Genomic DNA, 10,157 nt, shown 5'->3' with positions numbered 1-10,157 from the left:
CTCTCAGTAAGTACTGTATAGAATACATGATTCAGCTATTTTTCTAGAGTGAACATATCAATACTGTGATCATCTGATCAAGTCCATCAGGTGTTTATTTCTCACCTTTCTCTGTTTGTCTCCTTACACTTTTTAAAGGTTGCCATGTATGAGGAAATATTCTGTGTTGATGTGGTGAATAAATAGTCTATAAAAATATCACTAAATCTGTCATTTATTAATTTTGATATTTATCAATGATCATGTCTCACTTCTATTCCTCTCTGTCCTAATTTCAGGATCCCATTATATGTTGTACATTGTTCAGGAGGTTAACTAGACCAAGCAGCTTTTAGGTTTCTGTTAAGTACTGTATAGAATAACAGGACTGGGAGGATGGTGTAGGTTTAAGTTTATTAGACATGTAGATTTACACCAACAAGACAGTGTATAAGCATTGTTACAAGAAAGTTTGTTTTCATTCATAGCCTTCATTGTCTTTCCATCAATACCTGGTGTGTCCCATCACCTAGTGTCCACCTGGGGGCGGAGCCTGCACTTCAGTCTGCCTTTGGGGGCTTTTTGACCATCATCTGTGTCTCTGAACCAGTGGGTGATGATGAACAGTATCATAACATTAGACACAGGTCCTTTGCACTATGGGAGGACAGTGTTTTTATCTGGACTCCTGCTGTTCTCCTTCCTCAGAGTCACAGCTTAGGGGGCGGAGCCTCTGCTGCCTGAGCAGCTGAGATCAGTCTGTTACATGTTCCATGTCCTCTCCTCTATGTAGCGCTGTTTATAAGAGTAGAACATTTATTTCCCTCTATTAACAAGATGGTTCACCGACTTAGTCGTCCTCCTAAGACACTCATCATGTCCCTCATCGTCTCTGTTTGCTCTGTCTGAAGCGCTGCAGCACATCACACACACTTTACCGCTTCCTCAGCAACCACACGTCATGAGTTGTCATCACATTTTGATTGGTTGATGTTATGTGTTTTTCACCAATAGGGAAGAGGTGTATTTTTTGCTTTCAAACACTTTTGCTTTGTGAGAGAAGGTAGAACGTCCTGTTTTTACTCTTCATTTACACACTGAACGCAACAAAAGTGCAGCGTTTTTAATCTATTGTTCTACTTGTTCTATCAAGATCATTTAAAAACTAGTTTATAGTTTTAACAGTTTAAATTAACACTGTGAGGATGCATCTAGTCCTTCTGCTGCCTTAAATTGGTCATGTGATCAGGATGCGGCGACACGTCCGTCAACTCCACAGGGTTCAGACACAGAAATGGAGGTTGGTGAAAGGAAGAAGACACACTGAACCACAAGCCCAGATCCATGTAAAGGTGGATAATAGATTTTCCTCACTGGTGAATGGGAATGAATAAGAGTTCTGTTCTAATGAGAACAACACAAGCTAACAGCATGGTGAAGACTGAGAGAGCTTCAGGAAAACAGAAGCTACATCAGAAAAAGAGGGATCCTCATACGCTGATCATTGGAGATGAATCTGTGAAAAATGTTCAGATGATTATCAACAAAAATGTAAAAGGTTCTTTGTTTACCTGATGACATGGTATCAGACCTGGAAGGAAGAGTTTCCACACGTGAAGAATGTTCTGATTGATTTTAGAATAAATGATATCAGGAAGGAGCAGTCTGAGGTGTTGAAGAAGAATTCTGTTTATTCTTGTTGGAAATTGTGAGTATTTTGCAGAAAAAAGTGTTTATCAGTGGTTCCTTACCTCCAGTTCTCAAAGGAGACATGAACTTCTCTAGAATGTATTCTCTGAATAAGTTAGTGTCTGCTGCTTGTGCTGAACATTCACACATTCCTCTGTGATCAGCACCATGCTTCATTTCCTCTGATAGTTCTGGTCTGTTTGTGATATGTGAAAGCTCACTAGAACTCTGGTATGGAGCAAACAAGTGACTCTGGTCCTCTATAAAATGTGGGTCTAGGTTCACCTCAAGTGAAGCATGATGTGGTTTTTAATCATGTGAGAAAGTAAACAGGACCAAATATAGAACTTTATGTTAAAGAACAATACACACACCTCATAGAGTGTCTCTGCTGGCTGTGAATCTTTGAATTTGGTTGATCAGATGAAATAAGACCCAATAAGCTGTGTTTCTAATGGTTAGATGGTTAACAATAACATAATACATAATAACATTTTCATTTACAAACTGCTAAGATCTGGCCAGTATGGGGCTTGAACCCATGACCTTGGCATTATTAGCACCACGCGCTGACCAGCTGAGCTAACTGACCTATGAAGCTGTAAAAATGTGTAAAAATATGGTTACGAGCAGTGCGTTACTTTTTACAGTAACTTGTACTGTAACGCAATATTTTTTTTAAAGAAGTAACGCCGTTACCGTTACATTATGCTGCGTTTGTCCGTTATTTTGCTAGCTGCGGTGTACTTCCTGTTTACAGTGGCTCTACATATTTTTGCGGGACGCCGTGCCAACCACGGTAAAACAAGAAGAAGAAGAAGCATTGTCAGCATGTTTCTGTTTACATCACGTGCACCAATCATAGCGAGTCAATGCGAGAGCAGGACGAGCTTCTCAGAGTGAAAATACTTGTATTATTTTACTCATTTGTCTCCAAACGATGCATCGGTGAAGCGCTAAGCTAACGCTACATTGGTGGATGTGATGGAAGCCTCTGCACCGAAACAACAGCGTATGGATTTTAATGAACTGTGACTGTTGAGAAAAATGCTGTGAATTTGTTTTTCCACATTTATTTTCATAAGCATTTTCAACAGCAGAATGTGCACCTGGAATATGCACAGCTTACTTTACATTACTGTGCTAAGGCTGAAAAATTACTGTTTTAATTTTGGAGCAGCTGTTTTGTGCTTTATATGCACATCATTTATGGTTGTTTTATGGCAGTTTTTGTAAAGCAGAGTTGGTCAAAATGTATTCCTAATGTTAATTCAGATTGCTTTCATTTATTTATTTTAGAAGGCTTTTTGTGTTTATGTTGAACATTGTTGCTAGTTTTTGTACTTAACCTGTAAGGGAACATTCTAAGGCTAAACACAACTGTTTTATGATGCTGAAGCCACTTTAATTTTTAATAATATTCAGGTTGTTTTGTGTGTTATTTATTTCACAATTCCTTGTAATATTTACAGTTTCTGCTGGTCTCAGATAAATAAACTGGTATTGAAAGAATACTTAGTGTTTCAGTCAGATTGGTGTTTGTAAAGATTAATACTGAGCAGAGTTTAGTTCTGTTAATGTAAATGATTATAAACTGTAGGGTTGGATACAGTAACATTTCATTTATCAGAGGTTTTTATACAAAACAATGTTAATACAGGGGCACAGTTGATCAACAGTGGATTATTATATTATTGCAGCACTAATATGAAGCTGTTTGGACACAAATGACCCAAAATAAATAATACATTCTTTCATTCTAAGTAACTCAAAAGTTACTTTTTGCAGTAACACATTACTTATTTCAGTAACTCACACAACACTGGTTACGAGTTAAAGCGCTTACGGTTCAAAACACCGAGAAAGTGGTGAGTAGACAATTAAAGCATGATATAACAACTGTAGCACAACTAGCATGTGGTTAAGATACATGGGTGTTTGTTGAGAGCTGATTGAACAAAGGCTATTGATTGGTAGCCTTTCAAATTGGTAAAAATAAATAAATAAAAATTTGATGACGGAGTTGGAATTCCCTCATAACTGAGGACCAAAATAAGACCACACACTATCATAACTGTTGACATTAAGATGTAAGAGAAAAAAGTTACACCATGAGATGGATTTTTAGAGCCCCGCCCCCAAAACTTAAAAAAAAGCAATGCCCAGTTGTACATGTAAGTGGTGTGGTGTATATCTGCCATGTGAAAGATCGTCTATGCTGTCACATACAGGGCCTCATATCTCAGAGGTTAGAGCACTGGTCTCGTAAACCAGGGGTCGAGAGTTCAATTCTCACTGAGGCTTTCACTGAGGGGCTCTTCACACCCTTTAACCTCTCTAGGATTGGTTTGAATGGAAAGCGTCCCTGGTTTGTGAAGTCTACAGAGGACCAGAGAAGTGAGTTGAAGACTCTCCAGTGTAACTCTCAGCTGTGACAGCAGGGGGCGTGGTCTCCTTCAGTCCACTTACTGTACCTGTGGAGTGTATCACTGGTTATTATTCTGATAAAATGTTTATTCTAAAAACAAAAACTTAGTTTTAATATAGATTTAAGTTTATTTCAAAATGAGCCAACTTGTATCAAGAAACAGCTTAATCATTTTTCACTATTACTGAGTCAGTTTTTACTTAGATTAGTTGTTTTCTTCTTTTTCCAAAGTTTTCATTTGCAAAATTAAAAAAATAAAATTAAATAAAATTAAATTTAAAAAAAATAATAATTTGTTTATAGTCAGTATATTTCACTTATTATTGTGCTGTAGGAAGTTTGATTTCAAGTAATTTAATCTAATAATCATCCATTTCTGCTTATTTTAACGCTTTAGAATATTTATCAGGACCTTCTTATTTTAAGATTTAACATATTTTTTCAATATTTCTTGTTTAGTAAATTTAACTTGCTGCATCCTGATTAGCAATCATTTATTAGCTTTAGGTTTGGACCAGACGTGGGCCACACAATACTCAGTCTAGTATTGGTCACACCCAAAAGTATCGCTCAAAATACATACAGTATATATAGAACTGTACATAGAACTGTAACATGGTTCCCCAGTTTAGCACTAAATTATAATTTTTATAGATTTTTCATGGCAATTACTATTACGATGTAAAATATCTGAACTCATTTCTAATGTAATTACAATTACAACAGCAACATATTTTTTAAATTACAATTATACCATCATTTTAATTCATGATCACTAGGGATGTAACGATTAATCGTAAGGCAGTTAAAAATCGATTCATAGGTATCACAGTTCACATCGATACTCTGAAAAATTAATCGCAGTACTTTTTTTAAACAGCAGAGGCCGCTATCTATTTATCCTTCCAGAAGTGTTGGCGGCGGGCAGAATCTGCTACTACTTTCTTTCTGGCCGCCTTCTACTCTTAAACATGTTCATAAATGATTCCTTACCCCTTTAGCACCAAAAGAATATCTGTAATATTACGTGAATATCTTTAAAAGTCACGTTTTTCTATTAGCTCTGTCTGCTAGCATAGAATCTCTTCTTCACCGGTAAATTAGCTGCATGCCAACCGACCACTGGGTTACCAGCGCCCTCTGCTGGTCCAAACAAATCTGACGTAAGAGACAGTGCAGTGTTTTTTTTTTTAAGTCCAATTGTTAAGGCACAAAATACATTTTCAGTTGCACTTTTAAAAAGAAAAAGAACTATTATGTAGTTTGGCATTGTTTACTAGAGAACCAGAATTTAAATTAATAGGCTTCTTCTTCATTTGTATTATTCCTTTATTTATTTCATTCAAGATTTATTTTTAGTTCAATTGCATTGTTTTGAATAGTTTATCAATGGATTCTTTTAACAATCAAAAATAAAAGGAAAATAGTACAGTATTTTCTATAAATAAAGAAATATTTTTTAGTCATCATTTGTCTACAGTCCCATTTTGTAAAATAAATCGTGAGAGAATCGTATCGTGAACTCAGTATCATGAACTCAGTATTATAAAAATGACAAAAACCAAAAATCACCCAAAATCAAAAGTAAGGCTAAAGCAAGGCATTTTTTTTTGAAAATAAAAAAAAAAAAAAAAAAAAAAAATCGAGTTAGAACCATCATTAGACCCTAAAAACTATGGCAAATATAATGCACACACGTAAACAGGGCTAAGAAAGCAGTAAGGCCCAAAAAATTGCGAAAAACAAAAATCACCCAAAATCAAAAGTAAGGCTAAAGCAAGGCATTTTTTTTTCAAAATTTAAAAAAAAAAAAAATCATTAGAGCCTAAAAACTACTGCAAATATAAAGCACATACTTTTTTTTAAAATTTCAAAAAAAAAAAATTTAGTTAGAACCATCATTAGACCCAAATAACGACTGCAAATATAATGCACATACTTAAACTGTGCTAAGAAAGCAGTAAAACACAAAAAATGACAAAAATCACCCAAAATCAAAAGTAAGGCTATAGCAAGGCATTTTTTTTCAAAATTAAAAAAAAGAAATTGAGTTAGGACCATCTTTACACCATAAAAACTACTGAAAATATAATGCACATACTTAAAGAGGACTTAGAAAGCAGTAAGGCACAAAAAATGACAAAAACCAAAAATCACCCAAAATCAAAAGACTATAGCGAGGCATATTTTTTCAAAAAATTAGTTAGGACCATCATTAGATGTCAAAACACAACAACATAGGTTTTAAACAGTAAAGATAATAAAGTGCTTTTCTGTATCACAGATTACGTGGATCAGCTCCTAGACCTCCTATTTGAAAAGGTCTTGGAGGACTCCGCCCCAGCTGATGTCAATCCCCGTCCCTGTAGATCTGTCTGCTCAGTTTGACAGACCTGAGAAGCAGCAGGTGGTTGGCAGATATGTGTCCAGGTTCAGTCAAGGGCAGGTCTGAACCCCACATAATGTCCTTGGTCGTCTGGGAACTCAGTTGTTATTCTTAGGACAACACAAGCAGGGAGAGGAACCCAAAAAGCCCAACACCAGCTCACAAAGCTTCTATATGCCAAGTACCTAGAACCACTGAAAACACAACATATTGTGTAAAAATGTGTTTTGGATGACTTGTGTGTGTCATCAACAATAAAAGTTTCATGTTTATACATTGATTTGTGTGATTTCAGTCTTTCATTTCAAACATATTATCTCCATAGCTGTAGAGGTCCATAGTGTGCTCTATATACTGTATATATAATGAATGCATTCTGCAGGTAGAACACATTCAGACACACTACTACCAGACCTGGATGATCCACCATACAAGCAGGTGTCTTTAGAAGCTGATGTATTCTTCTTGTAACATATATAAAATGAAAAGATAAGTGAGCCAGGCTAGCAGATAATAATCATTACTATTTCATTAACTAATGATTGACATTAGCTGTGGTATCTCCCTGGAGAAGATGTTTTCTGGCTCTGTTGCCATGGTTACACAGTTTCCACAAGTGCACCTATGCAAAGAAAGTGAATGAACATTTGAAAACACTGCCAGTGCAGTTTCATTTGGCTGTTTTTAACATCAATGTGTTTAACCATAAAGGCAGTCGACCACCAGAGAACGCTTTAACCTTTGTCTTGTGTTAGTGTCAGCACCGACTAGTTTTTAGTTTTTAAATACATAAAAGAGTCACATTCATGTGTTTATTGATCAAGGCTTTTTGACTTTGTCAGGAACCTCTATTTCAACAAAATAAAATAAAAAAAAATAAAAAAATATTAAGATTATAAATCAATAATTAGAGCCAAAACTGAAATGATAAGTGCACTGTCAGCAGACACACTGACAGACAGCTCCTCTCCTAACCAGCCCTGCTTCAACATCAACCACAACAACCACAGCCACTAATGTCCAGTGACCCCAGAGACATTTATATATATATATATATATATATATATATATATATATATATATATATATATATATATATATATATAATTAGTTTCTGATCATGTTTAATAAAGTATGTTACAAATACAGAGTAGCCAGGATTAGTGCACACAGTGATAAGTGTGCCATATTTATTTTAACTAGATTTATATTTGTGTACAGATATATTATATTTATTGTGTGTGACGTGTATTTGAAAAATAATAATTAAAAAAATATAAAAAATAATTTTAATCTTTTTTTTCTCCTTTTTTTTTAACTAATTATGAGACATTTCCACCCCATTTTAATTCCAGTCTGACCCCAAGGTTAAAAAACTGCAATAAGCTAATGACTCCATATCCATTGTTTGTATTTTATAAATCTGTTTTACTATATTTTAATAGTTTATTGAATATTTTGTTTGTGACATATTTTTGCTACAATTTAAGGAGTGGCTTTTTTTGGGGGGGAGGTATCACTAATATATACTGTATATATATATATATATACACACAGACAAAGCAAATGTGTACAAAGGTTATTAAAAGGTAAATATAGAATGATTAGAATCATGGGGACACTGGATACTTATTTAAGACTTGGTGGCAGCAAAATGTAGTAAATGTCTTAAAAATATTTCTTTAAAAATAACCTTATTTCCATTTAAGATTTGACGTACAAAAGGAATGTTCCAGTATTTAAATGTGTGAGAGTGCACGTAGTTATTTTCAGACTAAATAATATATTGTCTAAAAAAGATGTGAGTGTTTTAAATCTCTGAAGAACTGAGTAAACAGTTGTTTTCCCTCATTTCACCTTCTCTCCCTTTCTTTGACTTTTTGTCCTGGTTTTCCTTTCTTGAGGAAAAACATGCTGCTTTCTATCTCCTGCTCCACGTCACATCCACAGTTCAGACTACCTGTATACATATACCTGACTCAGCGCTGCAGACTACCTGTATGCATATACCTGACTCAGCGCTGCAGACTACCTGTATGCATATACCTGACTCAGCACTGCAGACTACCTGTATACATATACCTGACTCAGCACTGCAGACTACCTGTATACATATACCTGACTCAGCACTGCAGACTACCTGTATACATATACCTGACTCAGCACTGCAGTCTACCTGTATACATATACCTGACTCAGCACTGCAGACTACCTGTATACATATACCTGACTCAGCACTGCAGACTACCTGTATACATATACCTGACTCGGCACTGCAGACTACCTGTATACATATACCTGACTCAGCGCTGCAGACTACCTGTATGCATATACCTGACTCAGCGCTGCAGACTACCTGTATGCATATACCTGACTCAGCACTGCAGACTACCTGTATACATATGCCTGACTCAGCACTGCAGACTACCTGTATACATATACCTGACTCAGCACTGCAGTCTACCTGTATACATATACCTGACTCAGCACTGCAGACTACCTGTATACATATACCTGACTCAGCACTGCAGACTACCTGTATACATATACCTGACTCAGCACTGCAGACTACCTGTATACATATACCTGACTCAGCACTGCAGACTACCTGTATGCATATACCTGACTCAGCACTGCAGACTACCTGTATACATATACCTGACTCAGCACTGCAGAAGCACATGTGGGTCGTACCATTTGCACTGTTTTAAATTAGAATTGTAATTGTGTAATTGATCATTAAAAAAAAAATGATGGTATAATTATAATTGTAACTGTAAAGTTGAGGTAATTGACATTGTAATTGTAATTGCCATGAAAATGTTATAAAATATTATAATTTAGTACTAAACTAGGGAATCATGTTACAGTTCTATGTACATTTCTACATATACTGTATGTAGTTAATAATTATTAAAATATGTTTCATATAATATTTTCCCACACTTTACCATTTTAAATCTATTAAATCTAGAGTTATAGGGACACAAAAAATCCTCTTACTTCCATACCATAAATATTAATACCTATATTATCATTAATTATGAATCCTAACAAAGAAACCAATAGATAGGAAATACATTAGATGTTAAACATTTGTTGTTAGTGTGTTTTACAACTGATTTAGGACTCGTTAGCATTAAATGCTAACAGAAAGCTAACACAAGAGGAAGGTTAACTTTTATTAGGTTATTTAATTCAGGTTCAGTAATTGTGATTAATTGTAATTAAACATTAGTAATTAAGAACATAATTGTAATTGAGTTTTTGAGGATAAAAAAAATTATTATAATTCAATTGAAAATGTAATGTTAAGTGAAAAATGTAAATGAGGCCAACCCTGCAGCTCAGTAAGAACAGCTGTGTGTGCTGTGTGTCCTATCCTTCAGAATAAAAGGCAACTTCCACGTGGTGGAACCAGTGACCACAGAAGTGTGTGATGATGAAGATGATGGAGAAACACTCCACAGACGTGAGGCCTTTGGTCAGATATGTGCAGCAGGGACTGAAGGAGACCACGCCCCCTGCTGTCACCATGGAGACGCTTCAGCTCACTTCCCTGGTCCTCTGTAGACTTCAGAAACCAGAGATGCTTTCCATTCAAACCAATCCTAGAGCAGTTAAAGGGTGTGAACAAAACCATTAGCCCCACCCCCTGTAGGTAACAGTGAATGA

General features: G+C 35.5%; 1 non-coding gene across 1 annotated transcript; it reads left to right on the top strand.

Moving 5' to 3' along the window:
• The first annotated feature begins 3,899 nt into the window (after positions 1-3,899).
• On the top strand, positions 3,900-3,972 carry trnat-cgu (transfer RNA threonine (anticodon CGU)). Its single transcript has one exon. It is a non-coding gene; the product is annotated as a tRNA-Thr (tRNA).
• The last annotated feature ends 6,185 nt before the right edge of the window (positions 3,973-10,157 follow it).

Source organism: Gouania willdenowi, unplaced genomic scaffold, assembly GCF_900634775.1.
Source record: "Gouania willdenowi unplaced genomic scaffold, fGouWil2.1 scaffold_226_arrow_ctg1, whole genome shotgun sequence".
Taxonomy (NCBI): domain Eukaryota; kingdom Metazoa; phylum Chordata; class Actinopteri; order Blenniiformes; family Gobiesocidae; genus Gouania; species Gouania willdenowi.
This window is presented reverse-complemented; position numbering and strand designations above follow the sequence as displayed.